The following is a 22,214-nucleotide window of genomic DNA, read 5'->3' as shown; positions in this document are numbered from 1 at the left end:
TTCAAAGCCACAGGGAAACAGGCCAGCTCATTAGAGGCTGTTCTTCTCCAAAACAAACTCGGAAGCATAATGGCACACCAAGCATATTCTCAGAAACCGGAGGCCCTTGAAGCTTGGCTGGCTTGGGGGGCCCGTTCAGGCACCCCCCGCAGGCCATCTGAGACAGGCATTCACTGTCCTGGCAGTCAGGGGTAAATCTCAGGCCAGGACTGGATAGTCGTTCCCCAGCCTGCCTGTGTGCCCATTTGAATCACCAGCGAGAAAGGTTCAGCCTCAGACCCTTAGGCTCCACTCCAGTCCTCCTACGCTGGGATCTCCAGGGCCGGAGACTGGGAGAACCCCCCTGGCTGGTTCTAAGGCTGTAGTCACGTCTGGTGTTTGGGGAACCACTGGGCCAATAATTCTGAGGCGTTCTTCCAGCTGCAATCGGCCATTCCAACTCTCAGCCACCTGCCCTTGTGCTAAGATTCCAGCCTCCCCCACCCATCAGCACCAATGCAACACTCCCACCTGCAGCTGATAGGGCGCCGGGTGGTGCCAAGTCCTCTTAAGAGTGTGCCGGCCAGGGCGCCTGGGTGGCTCAGTTGGCTAAGCGTCTGCCTTCGGCTCACGTCATGATCCCAGGGTCCTGGGATCGAGCCCTACCTCGGGCTCCCTGCTCCGTGGGGAGCCTGCTTCTCCCTCTGCCTCTGTCTCTCTCTCTGTCTCTCATGAATAAATAAATAAAATCTTTAAAAAAAAAAAAGTCAATACCAGGGCGCCTGGGTGGCTCAGTCGGTTAAGTGTCCGCCTTCGGCTCAGGTCATGATCCTGGGGTCCTGGGATGGATCACATCGGGCTCCCTGCTCTGCGGGGAGCCTGCTTCTCCCTCTGCCTGTGCTCATGCTCTTGTTCTCTCTCTCTTGCTCTCTCTCAAACAGATAAATAAAATCTTAAAAAAAAAAAAAAAAGGTGCTGGCCAAGGCTCAGAGAAGCACATACAGCCCCTCCACCAAACCCAGGGTGCTTTCTGGAGCTAGACACAGCAGATTCAGAGATAGCATCTTGCTCCCTCCTCTGCACCGTCTTCCCTCCTACAGGGAAGGACAGACACTGAGCGTTCCCTCTGTGTCACAGTCCGTGCACATTAACTCACTGAAGGCTGCCTCCATCCCGATGAGGCAGGAATCATCCTGATCTCCTTTAGCAGATGAGGAAACTGAGGCTCGGGGAGGTGAACTAACCTGCCCAGGGCACAGAGCTGGTAAGGGGCATAGAGGGGATTCTCACCAGGCAGCCTGACTTCAGAGCTCACCCTTCTCCATCCACAACACTTGGCAGCCCCCACACTCCAGCAATCTGAGACAGACATCTGAGGTCCCCTCTGGCCTGCCACCCAGAGTGAAGGTGCCACTTTATACTGGATGTCAGTAATGACCCCTGGAAGGCAGACCGCAAGGCAAAGTTAGCCATGCCAGAGGCTTACTGGGGGAATGCAGGTGAAAGACTGGGTGGAGAGGCAGGGGTAGGAGGGAGAGTATTCAGAGTGCCCTGCAGGCCTGACACCTGTGGGGGGTGGGGGGCAGGGTGCTGCAGGAAGGAGGGTGGGAAGGAAGAGCCCAAGACCTGGCACAGGCCTGAATGCATTGCGGCCAGGCCGAGGGGGTGGCCAAAGCAAAGGCTACCCAGTAAAGCAGTCCTGCTTCTGCTTCTGGCAAGCGTGGCCCAGCTAATGTGTCAGCTGGGCTCGGCCACGTTCTGGGAGCAGCCCTGGGCGGATGGTAGCCTACGTGTGAAGGCAGCAGTGGACCCTGAAGGGGTGGCCGCCGGGGGCAGCCAGGTCTCTGGAAGGGAGCTCGGAGTGCCCCTCCACAAGGCCGCCACCCCCGGCGGGACCCATGGGTCGTGGCTCGCCTGTCCCAGCACCAGGCAGTGGGCTCCCAGAGGGCAGGGAACGTGCCCCGTTCATGTCTGTATGCCAGCCCGGGCCATGGCATGTACGAGCAGCTTCCTGAATTCATGTGTAACTGGCCAGGCCTCCCTGGCAACCACTGCAGGGAGGCGGCTCCCTCGGTGAGAGGCAGTGTCGGCAGAGAAAACAAGGAGTACTTACCATATGCCAAGATTGGGGCCAAGATCTATGGGGTTTTTTGGGTTACAAAGGGCTTTCTCGAATGTACCATGTCGGTTATTCTCAGCCACACTGGGATGTAGCCACTACTCCCACCCCCCAAAGCAATGAGGCTCAGATGGTGACATCACTCATCTGAGGATGGCTCTCCTGAGGCCAAAACCTGCCAGGCTCTGTCCACGATAGCAGGTCCACAAGAGGCCCTGGGCAGGGGCTCCTCCTGGGACAAAGACAGAGAACTCCACACTTGAGACCTGAAGGAAGCTTCCTTCAAAACCATGCCTGGTGCCCCTCACCCAGCCTTGTTCCCAGCAAGACAGTCAGGCAAACCCCCTAGCTCAGAGGAAAACCAAGGGGCCCTGCCCAGACAGGTCGGGTGTTCAAGGCCCTGACCAGGCTTCCGGAGACCCAAGGCCCTAACCCAGCTCCTGCCTCACCACGTCCACACTGGGCAAGTCAAGGGACTTCTCTGGCCTCATCTGTCAAATGGACTCAATAACTCTTGTCTTACACAGAAACACAAGGTACTCACCTCACATCCCATCTGTGGTGGGTAGGGGGACATCTGGTGGCAGGTGACAAACTCAGACAACTCTGAACTCTGTCAGAATGAGCCCCGTGGTTCCCCTTCCATGGAACATCAGGGCTGAAGGATCCCTGGTGAGGATTTAATGGAACCCCACCACCTCATCCAAGAATGCTCCCCACAATTACCCCTGTCCTTCACGGGGTGCTTTCTAAGTGCTCCACACTGTGTTAAACTTCATATCCACAACCTCATTCCTCACTTTTTGAAAAGTATATCCCATTACTATTCCTATTTTATGAAGAAACAGAGGCACAGAGAGGTTGAGGAACTCACCCAATGGCCCCCAGCCCTTTCTGACTCCAGAGCCCTGTGTCCAGCCAGTAAACTGCCACCCGACTGTAATCCTCCCAGGGACAGGGAGTGAGGTCCCAAGGGAGTCTTCCCTGCCGAACTGTGACTGGCATGAGGACGTTTTTCGTCTTTTTCCTAACATGAATCTGACACCCCCTTCCCAGACACTCCCCTCAGTCCTCAGAGGGTCCAGTTCCCCCCACCCTGTGGGAGCACCAGATCACATTTCACTAAGTACCTCTTTCTTTCAAATATTTGAGAAATACCCATCTCATACTCCAACCCCAGATGTCTTCAGCTGTTAACACCCCCAGGGCTTTCAAAGCTGGTGGGAACCTCCAGAACCAGGAGAAACCTTAATTATATTGTACCTCCAGACTCCCCCAGGAGGCTCCTTCCCAAGGGGGTTAAGAAGAGAATGAAGCCCTTCTTTCTCTCACCACTCAGCACGCCTCCTACCCCCCAGGAAGCTGGTCTCCTGGCTCTGACCTCACACCTAGCTGACATCTGACATTTAGAAACCTCTAGACAAATCTTGTGGGGCCACCAGCCACCTCCCAGCCTGTGCGGGTGCAGTGCTGAACTGTTGCTGGCACAAGGCAGTGAAGGGGTTAAAACGCCCTCTGTGCCTGTAGGGGGAGAGAGGGAGCAGCTAGGATGGGGGCAGGAAGGAAATGAAGAGCCCAGTGCAGGAGTCAGGAAAACCCCAGCAGGGTCTTGAAGCTGCGCATGCTGAGTGTTCCACTCAGGGGCCCTGGTTGCCCCACAAATCCCTTTGTTCCACCCTCTCTCACTTCCTCTTGGCTTCCCCCACATCACTCAGGGAAGGCCACCTCCCGCCTCCCCTCGGAAAACCACTGTTCCAAAAGCCTCTGCTCCTCAGTGTTTAATGGGTAGAGAGTTCCACTGGGGGATAATGAGAAATCTGGAGATGGATGGTGGTGATGATTGCACAACGAAGATGTACTTGCTGTCACTGTACCGTATACTTAAAAGTGGTTAAAATGATCAATGTTAGATCATGTGTATTTTACCACAACTTTTTAGAAAGGACAACCCATGGAATGGAGATGACAGTCAGCCACACCCACACCAAATGCCTCCCCAAGGTCTCAAGGTCCAGCTCTGAGGAAGGAAGACTAGGGTGCGGGAGGGGAAGACCCCGCACAGCCCCAGGGGGGTGGCCCTAAAGTCCCAAAGCCCCCTCCCCCTCCCTTCTCCCTGGTGGCAGCCCTGGAGCACGGGGTCCCTATCAGCAGCTGAGAATCCTGGGAGCAACTCAAACATCCATCGAGAGGAGAGTAGATAAACAAACTGTGGTGTCCTCTCATAATGGAATACCCCCAGCAACTAAAATGAATGAACTACCCGTACAATATCCTGGGCGAATCCCACAGACTCCAGGAGTGAGAGAAGCCAGGTAGAGATGAGAAGGGGGCAGAAGATGTCCTCCACCAAACTGAAGTCCTAGGACAGGCCACACTAGCCTGTGACGGTCGAGGTCAGAGAGTGGTCACCCCTGGGTGAGGGGCGACACTGCCTGGGGTGGGGGGGCCTGAGGGAACCTTCTGGGGTGCTGAGCATGTTCCACGTGTTGCTCCAGGTAGGGGTTACAGGGACGCACACATCCTGATGTGAAAGCCCAGCAGCTTGGGACTGTGTTGTCTTCCTCAGCCCCTTCACCCACTGAGTTCCAGCCTAACTTGCTTGAGTTCTTCCAACGGGCCAACCACAGGACCTCCTCAGGGCCTTTGCGCTGGCTGATCCCTCTTCCTAGAATGCTCTTCCTCCAGGCCTTCCTTCCTTCTGCTTAGACCTTTGCTCAAGTGTGGCCTCCTTGGAGTGGCCTTCCCTGCCACCCCACCTGAAGCCACCAGCTCATTCCCTCGCTGTTGCCAAGCCCTGGGTAATCCCCGGCACGGCACCCATCACCACCGGCTGTTTATGTTCCCCCACCTCCGAGGCTGTCAGCTCCATGAGAGCAGAGACATGTCCATCTGGACTCATAGCTGGGCTCCACCCAGAGCAAAGGATGGTATATAGTAGTAGCCACTTAATAAGGCTTTGTGGGATGAACACGCCATCTCTAGAGCAGGTCAGATTATGTCTCGCAACGTGACTCTCTTCTAGGTGGTGAGAGGGAATTCATTTTTTTGTGTTTTCAGCCATCCCACAAACATGCCAGACAGGCCACTATGTGCTGGGCGCAACCCAGACTCCTGAGGGGTTCACCATGGAACAGAGGAGAAAAGCGCACACCAGACCTTTCTAGTAGAGTGTGAGGAATGGGCAAAAGGGGCATGTGCCCGGGGCTGGCTCAGCTTCCCAGTTCCCAGGGCAGGGAAGCTGGAGTGGGCTCCGGGTGTGGCCATGGCTGCCCAAGCCAGCGGGGTGGCTGGGCAGCAGGAGGGCCTGGGCTCTGGCAGGAAGCCAGCCCCTTCTAAAAAGCCAGAGAGCTCGGCCAAGGCCAGCCACTGTCCGCCCTGCAGGCCCCATCCCCGGCTGCCATGGCAACCTGTCCTGTCAAGCCAGTGGCACTGAGCACAGGGGGCACAGTGTCAGGAAGGTGACAGGGCATCTGCTGGGCTCCCCCATCCTGGCATGGGAGGCACCTGGGCCTGCCCGAGCTGCGGCTGGGAGCGCTGTATACTGTTCCCGTACCCTTCCCTGTGTGCACGTGCGAGGCTGCCCAGGGCCACCGTGGGCAATCTCTCCGGCACCTGCGGTTAGGGGCTCTGGCAGGGGGTAAAGAATTGTTCCATTGAGCTGTCCTTCACTGAGCATTCACTCCACACCAGGCACCATTCTAAATACTTTCCACGGATTTCCTCAGTCTGGTCTCACAATGACCCTATGAGGCAAGGGCTAGTCTCATTTTTCCAGAAAAGCAGCCACGGATTGGTTAACTCACTTGCCCCAAATCTCACAACAAGTAAGCAACAGAGCCTCCCAGGCAACTGAGCTCCAAAGCCTTCACACTGACCACCAGGAGGACGGCCTCTCCCCAGGGCCAAGTCACCTTGTTTCCCACTAGTCATTGGTTCTGGAGCTCTGCACTGTCGCCAAGGGGGAAACGGGGTTAGATCCAATCTCTGGTCTAAGCGGCCACTAGACCTCTGCAGGAGATGTGGGCCAAAATAACCATGATGTAATACTTAAAGATAAAGGGGGTTGGGTGCCTGGGTGGCTCAGTCGGTTGGGCACCCCGCTCTGGATTTCAGCGCAGGTCATGATCTCAGGGTTGTGAGATGCACTGATGTCGGGCTCCTCACTCAGCGGGGAGTCCGCTTGACATTCTCTCTCTCTCCCTCTGCCCCTCTCCCCCCACCCTCTCTCTCTCTCAAATAAATAAATCTTAAACACACACACGCACACACAACGAGGAGCCACAAGTCTCAAAGAAGTGCAGAGGGCGGGGCGCCTGGGTGGCTCAGTTGGTTAAGCGACTGCCTTCGGCTCAGGTCATGATCCTGGAGTCCCGGGATCGAGTCCTGCATCGGGCTCCCTGCTCGGCAGGGAGTCTGCTTCTCCCTCTGACCCTCCCCCCTCTCATGTGCTCTCTCATTCATTCTCTCTCTTTCAAATAAATAAATAAAATCTTTAAAAAAAAAAAAAAAAAGAAGTGCAGAGGGCAAGCTGGCTCCCATACCTGCCTTTTGGATCTCCAGCAGCTGAGGGGCCCAGAGACCAGGTGAGCAGTCCCGGAATGGGAGGACCCATGGAGTTCTGTCCTGGGAGGCCACCTGCTGGCCAGATGGCAACAGGACAGCCTCGCCTCTCCTCTCCTTCACAACAGGGAGCTCCTGGGTGCCCACTGGGTGCTTAGCACCGTACCAAGCGTAGAGATGCAGAACAACACAGACAGTAAAGTCAACAGCCCTGGGGGTGCTTACAGCCTGGTAGCGGAGGCCGACAGAAACCAATAGCCCCACGAGTAAAGACTAAACTAGAGCTGACAATAAGTGCTCTGAAGGAAATATATGGGGTATTTGGAGGGAGTGTGTGTTGGGGGGGGTCGTCTTTGGACAGGGTGGTGGCGGGAGGCCTCCCTAGGGAAGTCATATTTAAGCAAAGACTTGAAGGCTGAAGAGGTGTCTGCCAGGCAGAGTGGGAGAAAAGGCATTCCAGGCAGACGGGACAGCAAGGACAAAGGCCCTGAGGTGGGAAGAAGCTCATCAAAGCCCAGGAACTGAGAGAAGGCTGGTGTAGCCACAGAGTGGCAAGGCCTGCGGGGGGGGGGGGGGGCTTCAGGAGCTTGTATTTGATCCTAAAGGCGGTGGGAGGCTCTGAAGGGTCTTCATGAGTGAAGCACTCTAGTCCCATCTATAATAGCAGCTCCCAAGACGAGTGGATTATGGGGGGCGGAGGAGGAAGGCCAGCAAGAAGGCCACTGCAGTTGTCCAGGTGAGAGTTGATGGTAGCTGGGACCAGGGTGGTGACAGAGGAGATGGAGGGGAACAGACAGGTGCTAGAGAATGATTTTGGAAGCAAAATCAACGGGGCTGGTATTGGATTGGATGTTGGGGTGTTGAGGGAATCAGGGTTGAGTAACTGGGTCGAGGGAGGGGCTTGAGTGAAATGGGAACAGTGGGCAAGGAACACGACAGAGCTCAGTCCTAGATGGGGTGGGGGGGAGGGCTCAAGATGTCCCAAGGGAGCCCAGGGGAGATGCCCAGGTGGGTGGTGGATCAAGGGTCCCTGGCTCTGAGGAGTGGTCTGGGGTAGAGAAAGGCAGGGCACTGTGGGTATCAGGTGGGGTTCAAAGCCTCCAGGAGAAGCGAGTAGTGGGAGGTCAGGAGAGCCATCTGAGCAGAGTAGATGGGGTGGAGGGAAGTGAAGGACCAAGAGGCGGAACAGCCAGGGAGGTGGAAGGGAAGCTGGGTGGCACGAACCCCAAGGGGTAGGGAAGTGTCCCAACTGTGTCAAAGGCTGGTGTGAGGTCAAGCAGGGCTAGAATCAGTTTGGCAGCAGCGGCCTACAACCCCAGCATGGGGGGTGGGACAGCAGGAGGCACTCTCAGGGGGGAAGAGTGACCCTGGGAGGCAGGGATTGTGGGGAAGCAGAACCCATCAACAACTTGGCTGTGAGGAGAAGATGCAGCAGCTGGAAGGGAACTGGGGTGCGTAGCTGTAAAGATGGGATGTCAGGGCACCGTGGTGGTGTGTGCTGATGGCATGAGGGGCAGGGAGGCAAATAGAGGACTTTGGACGGGCTGTAGGAGCCGGCAGCTTTCCAGAGCCTCTTGTGCTCCATCCCCTTTCCCCCTGGTTTCCCCCTGGTCAATGACCACCCCTTCCTCTGATGAGCAAAACCGAGCCCCACAGAGAGGTCCCAGGTCCCAGGAGGGCTCTGCCTAAGCTGGCTCTTTCCACAGCAGACAAAGGGGGTGGGTGATGGGGGAGGGGGCAGGCTGTTTGGAGTCCTGGGAAGCCAAGAATCATGGTGTGTCATGGGAGCTCCTTGACCAGGTCTGGGTGCCCTTCCCTCCCTGCCAGGCCTACACACACACACATACACACACACACACGGACAGTGTGGCAGAGGACGGCAGACAGAGGAGGTACCAAGAGACATCACTTGTTGTGGGGCCTGAGACTCTCATACCGTTGGGGGAGGGAGTCATTAAAAGAAAATACAAAAGTACAAATACAAAATAGGGTGGGGGGCCTTGGAAGGGTCTGAAACTTACACTTCATTAGCTTCAGGGTAACTCCCCCTGTGGTTGCCATGACCTCAAGCAAGTGACGGGACCTCTCAGTGCCCGCTCTGTAGAGCTGGGAGCACCAAAGGAGACAAGCGTGCGCAGTGTTTCCCACTGTCTGGCTCGGGGGCGGGTGCGCTGGTGTAGCCCGGGCTCCCCGGGGGCTGGAGGGTGTGGGGACAGCCCTGCTCTCAGTGAGCCCAGGGCCGGCAGCAACTCCTGGGGGCAGGACACACTGAGGAGGACAAAAGGCGGGTAGTGGTGCGTGTGTGACCCACCCCTCCTGTCGCACCCCCGTCCCAGAGCTAGCCTGGCACCTCCTGGGGGCTCTGCAGATGGCCCTGAACTATGACTTTATCCTCGGGCCCCCGGTTTACAGAGCAGGCACGTGCCACCCCTCCAGGGAGTGGCAGGAGAATTAGGCTATTGGACAGAGGCCCAGAGTGGGGATGGGGCAGGTAGGAGAGGGACGCATCCAGCCGCCCCCAGAGCCCTGACCACCCTGCTGCCCAGGCGGGGGCTCACCTCAGAGGGGCCCCGTTTGGCGGGGCTCGCGTCCAGGACCCCCTGGCGGTGGCGAGACCCGCAGGGCTGGGGAGATGCCCGCGGGGAGGCTCCAAGTCGTGGGCGCAGCGGACAGGACTGGGGTGACTCCACAGCGCGCTCAGGCCAGGGGGAGGGGGGGCTTGGGGAGGGGGCGCCCCCTCCCTCCCGGCCCCGGGACACTCACCGCCGCCTCGGGCCTCCTGTGCGCTCGCGCGCCGCAGCCGCTCAGCTCCCGTCCCGCCGGGTCCGCAGTCTCGGGGCGCCTGGGCTGGGCCAGCGCAGCGCGGGGCGCGCCAGGAGGACTGGGCACCGCCCCCTCACATCCCTTTCCGACCCTTCTCCACAAACAAGGACGCGAACCCGAGGCAGGCACACACGCTGAAGGGCACGGGTTGGACTCCTGGGCCAGCCGATGCTCCTTTCCTCCACCTCGGCCACCTCCCTGTGACAGCACCCAACCTTCCTGGGGAACGCAGGCTCTCTGATAAGAAAAGTACCCTTTTGCGTTTCATTTATTAGCAGCTGCTGTGCACAGGGCACTGAGTGCAGGGGTCGAAAGGAGACTTCTGCTGCCTGGAAGCTCATAGTCCAAGAGGAGGTGGGTCATAGGGGGCATGATGTAAGGGCCCTGGAATCATGCCAAATGCAGAAACAGGCTCCCTGGGGCCATGTGCCCTGGCCAAGGTCACATGCTGGTGTGGATTGAGCTGAGAGGAGATCCTAGGTGTCCCAACTCCCTTCACCTCCCCCCAACATACTGCAAGTCTAATTGGTACTAATTTAAACCAATACCATCTCCCCCTCCTGGCTTCCCTGACCTGGGCCTGGAGGAGGGGTTTTCTTGGCTGGATGCCCCAGTGGGGCAGGGCCTGCCAGTTTCTATTACCAGTTCCTCCAGCTCTGCTAGGGCAGCTCAGGACCTGAGGCAGGTACAGGCAAAGAGTTCCGTGATCTTAAATCTTACCAGTAGGGAAAGAGCAGCGTTTTGCAGGTGCAGCCCACAGGAAGGACAGAAAAGGGGAGTGGAGGGATGAGGTGGGAGAGGGGAGGGCAGGGGTGCTGTGAGCCGGGAGTAGGAACTGGGCCAGGGTCTCCTTGGAGGGAAGCCAGTGTAGCCTTTCCCACACCTCATAAACCCGGTCCCCTAGCTCTGAGTGTCAGCGGTCAAGGGAGTGATTGAGGTGTGGGGGATGGATATGGGAGCCGCAGGATAAGGTGGGGGTGTGGGGGGTCTTGTAGATATATAACATCTCAAATCCTGGGGACATGATCTCAGCACTGGATTACCCAGTCCCTGTCCCCCAAAGATGCAAATGTGGTAAGTGGGCAACCAGGCCCAGGGCCACCACCTCCTGTGCCTGCCACACTCACACCAGAGTGAAGAAAAGACCAGAAGAACACCCGGGGGTCTTAGCTGATTGTCCGCTTCCAAATGATAGGATGTCGAATGAGGGTTAGAGTCAAAACGGACCTAGGCTCCAATTCCAGCTCAGCAGCTTAGTACCAATGTGACCTCGGGCAAGTATTTAAGCAATCCAAGCCTCAGCTTTCTCATCAGTAAAATGGGAATGATTATACCTATAGAATACAATGTGAAGGGAGTTGTGCATGAGGCCTGTGTCCAAAGCACTCAGCACTATGCCTGGCACAAAATTGGTAACAACTGGTTTCCAACGTGTTTTTCCATCTATGGAATGGCCTCCACCTCACCCCTAATTCCCAGGTGTCTACAGTGTCTGTTAGTAACCATAGACTGAAAGATGCTGGGGGGTGGGGGGTGAGAATGTATTCAAGTTCCTTCCATTGAATTATCTGCTCCCTGAAGACTCTTCCTGCCCCATTGGGTCTCTGGTTAATCATATTAGCTCTCCTGGGCCTTTCCTGCATACCCAGCCAGCTATGTGCATCTCCCTTTAACCTGCCTTTGAAGCCTGGGGCCCTTTGATGTGAGTGGGGGATGCATCAGCCTGGGATCCTGCCAGCCTTGTGGTCAGTAGCTATCAGGGCACAGGGCTTAGTGGAGTTCAGAAATACAAGTCCCCCCCACCCTGCCTGAGTTACCCCAAGTGCAGGCTTTGCATCAGACTGTGTGGGGCCCGGATTCTAGCACGGCTTTTAACTGCCTGCATGACCTGGGGCAATTCACCCAGCCCCTCTGAGCCTCGAACCCCTCAGCTGTAGAACGAAGCTGACAGAAGCACCTACCTCGTCGGTTTGTGGAAAGACAGAAGAGAGAGGAAAAAAGAGAAAGAGATGATGCTGTTTTCCATCGTACTTAGTAAGACTCCTCCAGTGAGTCTACAGACCTAGAAGGCTTTGGTATTCCAAATTTTAGTGCACTTTGAAGCTTCAGCAGAAGTATAGTCTATTAAGCGGACTTCTATTTCAGAGCTATAAAAGCTACAAATTTACAAAGAACACAAGCTTAATTATCTAAATTTCTTTTTTTTTTTTTTAAGATTGACTTATTTATTTTAGAGAGAAAGCAGGGAGGGGTAGAGGGAGAGGGAGGGAATCTCAAACAGACTCCCCGCTGAGCTGGGAGCCCGATGTGGGTCTCAATCTCACGACCCTGAGATCATGACCTGAGCCGAAATTAAGAGTCAGATGCTTAACCATCTGAGCCACCCAGGCGCCCCTCTAAATTTCTTTTATACTTATTTAGTTTTATGGGTTTTGAATAATAATTTTTGTATTTCGAAGGTTTATTATAGTTACACTCATTGTGACAAATTTATTTTCTTATTTTTTTTAAAGATCTTATTTAAGTAATTGCTATACCCAGTATGGGGCCTGAACTTACTACCTGAGATCGAGAATCCCACACTTGGGCCCCTGGGTGGCTCATTTGGTTAAGCAACTGCCTTCTGCTCAGGTCATGATCCCAGGGTCCTGGGATCGAGTCCCGCATCGGGCTACCTGCTCAGTGGGGAGTCTGCTTCTCCCTCTGCCTCTGACTGCCACTCCCCCTGCTTGTGCTCTCTCTCTCTCTGTCAAATAAATAAATAACATCTTTTGAAAAAAAAATTTTTTAATTAAAAAAAAAAAGAATCCCACACTCTACCAACTGAGCCAGCCAGGTGCCCCCATTGTTACAGCTTTAGTAAAGTATAACTGACACACATCAGCTGCAGATACCTGAAGTGTCTGGTAAAGCCTTGACATACTATATATACATCCATTGTTACAATCAAGACAATAAATGTACTTATCACCCCCAAAACTCTCCTTGTGCCCTTTTGTAATATCTCCCTCTCCCCTCTCCTCCCAGAAAACCACTTAGCCACATTCTGCACTGCTTATCTGCAATCATTAGTTTTGCATTTTCTAAAATTTGATAGAGGGCACCTGGGTGGCTCAGTTGGTTAAGCGACTGCCTTCGGCTCAGGTCATGATCCTGGAGTCCCGGGATCGAGTCCTGCATCGGGCTCCCTGCTCGGCAGGGAGTCTGCTTCTCCCTCTGACCCTCCTCCCTCTCATGTGCTTGCTCTCTCTCATTCTCTATCTCTCAAATAAATAAATAAAATCTTTAAAAAGAAAAAAAATAAAATTTGATAGAAATAGAATCATACAGTATATCCTATCTTTTGTCTGGCTTCTTTTTTTTTTTTTTTTAAAGATTTTATTTATTTATTTATTTGACAGAGAGAGACACAGCGAGAGAGGGAACACAAGCAGGGGGAGTGGGAGAGGGAGAAGCAGGCTTCCAGCGGAGCAGGGAGCCCGATGCGGGGCTCGATCCCAGGACCCTGAGATCATGACCTGAGCCGAAGGCAGACGCTTAACGACTGAGCCACCCAGGCGCCCCTTGTCTGGCTTCTTTAACTCAGCATCATTATTTTGAGGTTCACCCTCGCTGCGTGTGTCAACAGTTAATTGTCAAGCAGCATTCCAATGTACAGATACACTACAGTTTGTGTGTCCAGTCACCCACGAATGGGCGCTTGGGTTGTTCTGAATTTCAGATAATGAAATTTTCATTTAATGTTTTTTGGAAGACAGCAAAGGTCGGCTGGAACGAAAAAAATTAAATAAAAATGTCTTATTAAAAGTTCACAAACTAGGGGCACCTGGGTGGCTCAGTCAGTTAAGCGTCTGCCTTCTGCTTAGGTCATGATCCCGGGGTCCTGGGATGGAGCCCCGTGTCTGGGTCCCTGCTCAGCGGGAAAGACTGCTTCTCCCTCTCCCACTCCCTCTGCTTGTGTTCTGCTCTCGCTGTCTCTCTCTGTCAAATAAATAAATAAAATCTTAAAAAAAAATTCACAAACTAAATTAGTACGAAAGGAATTTATACAATTGCACTGTCAAAGGGTGGTTTTGTAAGTTTCTCTCCTTGGTACTTTTGACATGGTTAACATTTCAAAGGGCACGAAAAGTGCACCCTGACTTTGGGGGCTTCCTTTAATAAGTGCCCCCAGGGGATTACTGTGGTCAAGCAGTTTCGGGGGACACCAAGTCACAGTGCACGTAAATCTCTCAGCAGAGCCAGTACCTGGCACGGGGGTGACACTCCCTAGGCTCTCCTTATTCTCCCTCGAAGGTTTGCCCTTAGTTCTGCTTCTTTTCCCTGCTCCCCCCACACGCGCGCACTCACACACGCACGCACTCACACACGCATGCACACACACACGTGCACACACACGTGCACGCACGGAGGCTCTCCACCCCCAGCCTCGCTTGTATCGTCTAAGTCCAGCTCACCTTCAGCACCAGCAAGTCCCAGGGGAAGGAGATGGGGAGGTGGGAAGCAGGAGGTGGCTGGCGGGGCTGTGGGAATCTCTGAGAAGCTTCCCAGTGGGAGGACAGGGATTCTCTTGGTGGTCTCTTTGTTTGTTTCCCAGGGCAGGCTGAGCCTTCACCTCCTGACCCTGTGGGAAGCACAAGTGGAGCCTGGGCTCTACTCAGGAGGGGTTGGGAAGGAGAGCCCGGGCTGGACGGAGCATCAGATTCCAAGTCAGGCCTGGCCCCTACCGGCTGTACCATCTCAGACTAGTGGCCCTCTCCAAGGGTGATGCCAGCCCTGCTCAGGTCACCCAGCTCCTGCAAGGATCTGGAACATGAATGGAGGCAAGAGGGTGGCACAGATGGTTCCCTAACATGAATCATGGTCAGACGGAGCCAGAAGCACTAAGGAGGCACTCTCTTGCCGATGTTAAGACATCAACAGGCTAAGACAGGTGTACTAAGCATTTATTGAGCATCTACTGTGTACCCCCCCTCCATGTGCTCAGGACAGTGAAGTAGAAGAACTTGAAACCAGAGGAAGCTGGTGACCCTGTGGGGCTTACGTCCTTTTGGTGCCCACTGGATCTCCCTGTCCTTGTCTTCTTACCTCTGTGTCCCCCAGTCCAGGGACTGGGTTAGGTGTGTTTATTCAATGAATACGTACTGAGCACCTGTATGTGTCCAGATCTGTGCTAAACCCTGGAGGTTCAGTGATGAACTGAACAGACAGGGAATCTGGTTTAAAGCCCAGTGCTGGTGGAGGGAAGAGACAAAAACTGAGCAGTACCAAGCACAAGTTAATTTCTGACCATGGAAGAAACAAACATGGTGATGTGATAGAGTGCAGAAGACCAACTGAGATGGGGTAAGTGGAGAAGGTCTTCTCTGTGCAAAGGCGGTAATAAACGACAGTATTGGGACATGGTAGTATCCAGTCTCACTTAAAAAAGTCAGAATAACTTAGGGTCCATCACAGCTTGACCACTTGCTGGGGGTTCCACCTTGACAAAGCTCTGAGCCACAGTTTCTTCACCTGTAAAATGGAGTAAATCTCCAATCTGCTTTCTAGGGATAAGAGGGGTAAATTAGATAATGCAAACACCTTGTGGTAAGCACTTACTAAATAATAGATTATTTATAGCTCATCCAGCCTGGGCCAGGTATCCACAATCTGTGGGTTAGTCCCCGTGGAGCAGAACACTCCTGAGTCTGTTTCCTAACTGATTCCAGAGTGTCTTTCTCTCATCCAACACACAGCACGCATCTCAAACTCACTTATCTCAGGGGGCCAGGCAAATGGGCGCAATAAGTTAAGGAGTGGTGGGGACCGTGGCGCACTGTAGAAAACAGAGCCTGCCAGAAAGAAAGCAGCTACCATTCAGCTTTAGGGAACATTTGCCATGTTGAAATGAGGGCCAAGACCTTTATAAAACCATTTTATTCAGGGGCGCCTGGCTGGCTCAGTCGGTAGAGCATGTGACTCCTGATCTCAGGGTCATGAGTTTGAGCCCCACGTTGGGGGTAGAGATTACTTTTAAAAAATGCAAAACTACTTTATTCAAAATCTAAAGCATTTTTAGTGTTGATGACTTAAATAAAAACCTTTCAAAACATTATTGGGGGTAGACAAAACACTGCTATAAGCCCAGAATGGCTGCAGGCATGGTTTGCAACCTCCACTTACGGAGTTCCAAGCCCTCTGCTGAGTACTCGGAAGAATGCAGAGCAAGGCAGGTGGCAGGCTCGCTGGTGGAAACCTCCTGAGGGCTTGAGGACCTCAACCCTCAACAAAGAGTGGCTTGGTTCAGAGTCTACACGGGGAGAGAGACCAAGTCACCCTTTGTTGAGTGTTGAGGTCCTCAAGCCCTCAGGAGGTTTCCACCAGTGAGCCTGCCACCCGCCTTGCTCTGCATTCTTCTGAGTGCTCAGCAGAGGGCTTGGAACTCTCTCCAGCTGGACACAGGAATAAATAGGAGTGTCTTGTGTGAATGCAGAGGGGGCAGAATTATCCTGGACAGAGGAAGAATGGCTTTGAACTTTGGGGGAAGCGCAGGCGTTTCCATGGGGCTGGAGGACATTTGGAGTATAAGGGCTTTGCAGCGGGGAGGGCTGGGTCTCTCTCTCCAGATCACAGGGAGCCACATGGGCCTGGCACAGGTGCCCGGGTGGTACCTCTCAGCTCTGGGTGCTGGCCTCCAAGATCAGCAGGGCCTGGTAACAACAAGGGGGACAAATACTGAAGGCAGAAGCCAGAAGCCTGTGCTTAGAGCCGCCTCTGCCATTTCTTTCTTTCTTTCTTTTTTTTAATGATTTTATTTATTCATTTGAGAGAGAGCATGAGAGAGCACAAGCCAGGGGGAGGGAGAAGCAGACTCCCTGCTGAGCAGGGAGCCTGATGTGGGACTCGATTCCAGGACTCTGGGATCATGACCTGAGCCAAAGGCAGCTGTTTCACCGACTGAGCCACCCAGGCGCCCCTCTGCCATTTCTAGGACTGGATTCATTCATCTAAGTTGAAGCAATAGTCAGTATGAACCAGTATGAACCAGTCAGTTATAACCAGCAGTTATGAACTCCTGGGGCTTCAGGAAAAATGAATCAGGAGCCATCCCTGCTTCTTGGGAGCTCACAGTCCAGTGGTGGCCACTGAAGACGGTTTTGGACGGCATCTCTATCATGTTGTACTTACAAATTGTTGGGGAGCTGGTGATAGGTCTTTCAAGCTGTGTCTCGATAGTTGAGTAGGAGTTCCCGGGGCAGGGTGGGGGGATACAATGGAAACACGCCCGCAGAAGAAGGAGCACAGAGGCGCGCTGGGAAAGTGAAGACAACCTAGGTCACACTGGCATATAGGAGATGCTCATTAAATATGTGCTGAACTGAGCTGCCTTCCTGCCTTGCCCCCAAGAGAATCTAGCTCTTGCCGTTAACCTACTATAGACGCACTAGAAAAGCAGGTCTGTTCAATGAGTGAATACACAGCTGGCCAGATGCCATGTGCACTGTGCGCTTTACACAACACTTCCTACTTACAACATTGCTGTCACAGAGATACTATCCTTTATCTCCATTTTACAGCTGAGGAAGCAGAAGCTTCAAGATGGTAAGTGGCTGGTGTAATGTACCCAGGTAGTGACAGAGAAGGACGCTGACCCTACCTCTTGGCATCCTGGCCTCATGGCTCCAGCATTCAACCACGCCACATGCCGCGGCTCGTGTCAAGGGAGGGTCTGGGACAGTCTGATGGGAAGCATTCAAGAACTTTGAGGGACTTTGCTCCCCACCCTCCAGCCAGCTGGGATGGCCTTGAAAGGTTATCTCCCAGGTCAGGTAATCTGTTGGTCAGTCCGTCTGGGACACGGGAAGCGAGAAGGTGTCATTCCCCACCTGAGAAGAGGAAAATTATGGTCCTTCTTGCAGGAAACAGATCCTGGGTGAACAAATACCCTTAAAAAACGAGCAGGAGGACAATGAGCCTTTGTCCTGCAGAGGTGACAGGGATTCCATTTCTTCTAGGTGCCGGAGCTGCAGAAAGGTCAGTGATGGATGGGCTTTGACAGTCGCTCTTGCTGGTTGGAGAGTACTTCCAGGCCCCTACATGGTTCTGGACCAATACACATCAGAAATGAGCTCTGTCTGAAGCTCCCAGACCCTGGGAGAGGCAAGACTTTGAGAGTTTCTAAGTCTTAGTACAAGGCACACGTTCACCCTCTCATCTGTGGGGAAGCAACAGAGCTCAAAGCACTGCTTTGGGTCACAAGCACACCTGCCCATCACATACTGGCTGTTCCCACCTGTAAATCTGTGGCCTTGAGCAAATCACCTTGTTTCTTCTGAGCCTCTGTTTTCTCATCTCTGAAGTGGGCGTGATGATAAAATCACTGCAATGATTAGCAGAGCGCCAACTGCATGAAGGACTCAAGAAATGTTAGCTATTGGCATAACCACTCATGTTAGCTAAAACACTGATGAAGCACCTTCTAGGTGTCATAGTGCAAGGGACACAGGATGAATAATATTTTATCCTTAATTTCAAGAAGCTTCTGGTCCACTAGGAGAAGTAGATATATCTTCTTTGTTGTTCCTTTCCCCATCTTGGTGGGTAAGACTGCTCTGTGCTGAATGTCCCTGTTTCCACGGGGACCACCGGGATTCTAGGTCACGTGGGACTTGGGGAGATCCGGGTTTGGGGGAGACTGATTCCTGTACCTCTGTCTAGCTATATGCCCTTCCCCTGTGTTGCCATTCTTGGTTCCCATGTCCTTGTCAGGGCTCCCACTACACTAACCGCAACCTGTCAGGTTTTTATTTATATATTCGTAACCTGGGTGAGGGTGCCCTGGGGAAGGGTCTGATGCAGAGGGCTGGGGCTGACCATCCTGAACCAGCAAGCCCCCAGGCTGGGGAAGCTGAATGACAACTACGGAGCACCCACAATATCCATGTGCATAAAGCTTTACATATACACCAGGTTTTAGAGCTTGCGAAGCACTTTACCATTTGCTTCATTTATTCTGTATGGAAGAAGGGATCTCTGATGAGGAAACTGAATGCAGAGGGGTGGGTTCCAAACTGCGACTAGAACCCCAGCCCCACCCAGGTTCTCAAAGTTGTCTGGTAAGGACCACAGGGTGCTTGTTAAATATGTAGATAACCAAGCCTCTCTCCAAATTCTAAGTCTAGAGGTCTGGATTGGGACTCAGGAGTCAATCGTTTAACAAACACCCAAGGTGATACTTAATCTCCCAGCAAGTCCGGACATAGTGCCATTCACTGATTTATTCACTTAGCTAAGATTTTTTGGGTCCAAACTCAAATGTGTACTGTGGGGAAAACACGATGAACAAGGCAATCCCCATTTTAAGGAACTAACCATCTGCCAGCTGAGCAGATTGTCCAGGTCCCATGGCCAACTGCAGCCCAGGTCTCTTCTAGGCGAGGCCCCTTCCTGCAGGGTGTGGGCTGGGTGTGGGCCGTCTCCACCCCACCCCTCCCCTCCAACCAAGTCGGAGCTCCTGACTGAGCCTGTTGGGCCTCCTCCCACAGTCTCCACCTGCTCTGGGCTGAGTCTGTGGTCCTGTGGAGCTGGGGCACCCTGTGGAAGTTGCTGAGGCGGGCCTGGCACGCAGCATTTCAGTAAATGCCAACCAGCAGCTCACGTGCCTGGCAAAGCAAGAAAGGAAACGGGGAGGAGGAGCCCTTCTGGGTCGAGGGAAAACAGATGGGGCCTGAGAAGGGGCAGGGATTTCTATTTCTTTAAAGGTAACTCCAGCTCTGACCTGACTGCACTGTGCAGGGAGGCCAGACAAGGCTCAGTTCCGTGCAGGGCTCCGAGAAAGGGAAAGGAGAGAGGGCTGAGCTGACACCCAGCTTTCCTGCAGGGAACAGACACCACAGGCGACCCCTTTCTCCTGAAATCCCGGGGTGGGGGGGGGAGGGTGGATGGGTGCCTGCGAAGGGAAGCGCCTGATGCCACCACAGCTGCTTCACTGACGTGAGGCCGGGGTCCCCCCCCCCCCCCCCGTTAGCTATGCCCCAGGCTCCAGCTCCTGCCCAACACCTCCCTTTTGTGATGGAGAAGTCCGTCCTTCGCCCTGGTCGCTCCGGGAGAGCCCTTCCATCCCTGTCTGAAGCGGGTCCCCGTGGGCCTTCCTCTGGAGCTCACCCTCCTTGAGCCAGCAACTCCCAGGGCCCAGTAGTTCCCCAGAGGCTAGCCCTCGGACAGGCCTTGCCGGATACAGCCAGGAGTGCTCCCGGAGGCCATCCGGGCGGTGTCCTGGAAGGCTGCACCTGGCTGGACTGGGTGGGGGCCTCGCAGGCCAGTGTGGGGCCAGCGTCCAGGGCCCACCACCGCTCCCTACCTGGTCCTGTTGAGCCAGACATCCATTTGGAGCCTGGAGCCACAGGAAGGGGCAGGGATCCGAGGTAAGGCAGAGCAAGGAAGCCACAGTTCTGACCCCAGAGCTGCCGATGACACACTTGCTGTGCCTCAGAAACAAGGCCCTTCCTATCTAGAGTAGCCACGTGCCAGGGTGCCCGGACCAAGCCAACAGGACGTCCCCGACCTAACAGCGCAGCCAGCTTGGCGGGTCTCCTCCCTACCAGGCTCGGGGCTGGCCCGCCCCAGCAGGTGGTCCCTCTGAGGGCCACCTCCACCCACCCCCTAGGGTGGGGGCAGGTATAGGAGCTCAAGGCTTTCCCCAGGGAAGGAGGAAAGAGGCGGGGCGGCAGCGAAGGCCCAGGATATAAGGGGCGGAGGCGCCGCTCGCAGGGCCAGCCAGCCCACCATGCACGCCCCCCGGCTGCCCTTGTTCCTCCTGCACGCCTGGTGGGTCCTGCGCCAGGCGGGCGCCGCCACGGTGGCCCCGGTGCCGCTCCGAACGCGGGGGCACCCCTCGTCGCCGTCCCCTCTCGCGTACATGCTGAGCCTCTACCGGGACCCGCTGCCCGGGGCGGACATCATCCGAAGCCTGCAGGCGCAAGGTAGGCTCCCAGCCGGGGCGCCTCGGGACTCGGGAAGGGCGCCGGGGTGGGCTGCGGGCGGGCGGCCCGGGGCTGGGGACGCCGCGGCTGAGGGCGCCCCGGGCTGGGAGCGCGCGTCCGGGGTCCGGGTCTGGGGTGGCTCGGCGTCGGCACCCGCTGGGCGCGCGGGGTCGGCGGGTGGAGGGGATGGTGGCATCGGGAGGGGGCCCCGGGCGGAGACCTTTGCGTCCCGCGTCTTGCTGCAGGGTGGGGAGCGCGCGGTGCCGGAGGGTGGGAGGCCGACTGCGCCACTGGACCGCGCCGGCTTGTTAAATTACCTAAGCTCGCGGCGCCTCGGTGTGCGCTTCCCTGCAGTGGGGACAAGAGTACCTCCCTTAGAAGACGGTGGCGAGAGCTAGGTGACAAAGCACGTTCGACGCTTAGCACGAAACCGGGCATAGAAATAAATGGTCGTTAGTATTGCTACATACATTTTGTGGATTTTTTTTCTTTTCCCGCGTGAGAGTGAATGGGTGCCGGGGCCTGGCGCTGACTGCAAGCTTCGAAACCCAGCACGGTGCATGTAACCTCAGGGATTAGAGTTCAGAGATCCGGGACTAGAGATGGGGTGCCCCGCAGTTGGGAACTGAGGCAGGCTTGGGAACTCGAATCCAGGCTGGGAAGGGGTCAGCGTCCCGAGTGACTCGGGTTCGGAGCCTAGACATGGATGGGGGGAAGCACTCAGCGACCATGGTGATTGGGGAGGATCACCCTCGGAAACAGCGCAGGGCGTTCTGGGCGTCCGGCGCGACGGGCAGGTGGGTGCGGAGCAGAGGGAGCGCTCCCGCGGCGTCCCCTTGCCCCTTGCAATCCACATCCTGAAGCCTGGGGTCGGGGGCAGACCCCTGCCGCCGGGCTCCGGCCTGCGCCTCCCTCCCCAGCTGGGGCCAGACGGCCCTCCCCCACGCTGGGGCACAATCCACATCCGATAATCTGATCTAATTGGCCACCCGCCAGCAACTTGTGGTCTGGGGGTGGGGGCTCCTAGCTCCCTGGCCGGCCACGTCTGGGGTCAGACAGCTGATGACCCTCTCCTGAAGGGTCATCTGAAGACCAGACAGACTAGGGACACTGGAGGGGTGAGCTGGCTTGGAAATGACTGGAGTGCTCTGCTCAGTCCCTCTACCAGAAAGCTGGGTGCTGGGAGGAGGCTGGGCAAAGGGGTGCTGGGTGCCCTTTTTCAGTTCACTCGTCCTTCTGGAGAGTTCCAGAAGGTTTGTGGGGGTTTGACAGCCTGGGAGACTGGAACACTGAGTCCTGGTCCCTCAAAGCCTGTTTCCCAATTCCGGGTGGGTCCCTTGCATATCCGTTGAGTTCTCTAGTTTCCCCTGCTGTAAAGCAGGGGACTGGCTTTCTGCCTCATTGGTGTGTACAAGGTAAAATATACACGACCAAATCTAACATTTTACCTCTTTTTAAGTGTATGGTGACATTAAGTACATTCAGTGTTGTGAATTGGCTTCATTTTTTTAAAAGCAGCAAGAAGAGCCTGCTTGGAGGGACACTGATGGAGAAGGAATGTTCTAAACACTCTTTTCCCTCGGGCTTATCTGTAGGCCTCCCCAGGAAAGAGGGAAGTGGCTGTTAGCGTCTAACCAAAGTGGGTTTGCATCTGCCTCCGTCCCTGTTGAAACACCCTCAGGTTTCTCACCTGTAATAGTGGTGAGGACTGAAGGAGACCAGGCTCTGCTCGGGAAGCAGATAGTGGCAATTATCCTCAGAGTTTATAA

General features: G+C 54.9%; 1 protein-coding gene across 1 annotated transcript in view; it reads right to left on the bottom strand.

Moving 5' to 3' along the window:
• LOC118019098 (paladin) overlaps positions 1–9,781 on the bottom strand; it is an 88,295-nt gene extending 78,514 nt beyond the window's left edge. The window contains exon 1 of the mRNA XM_035017974.1: positions 9,422–9,781. The gene's annotated coding sequence lies outside the window, so the exon portion shown is untranslated. The remainder of the gene's footprint in view (positions 1–9,421) is intronic.
• Between the last annotated feature and the right edge of the window lie 12,433 nt (positions 9,782–22,214).

Source organism: Mirounga leonina, unplaced genomic scaffold (assembly GCF_011800145.1).
Source record: "Mirounga leonina isolate KUSES-001 unplaced genomic scaffold, KU_Mleo_1.0 Mir_107, whole genome shotgun sequence".
Classification (NCBI taxonomy): Eukaryota; Metazoa; Chordata; class Mammalia; order Carnivora; family Phocidae; genus Mirounga; species Mirounga leonina.
The sequence above is the reverse complement of the archived record's forward strand: the minus strand, read 5'-3'. Positions and strand labels throughout refer to the sequence as shown.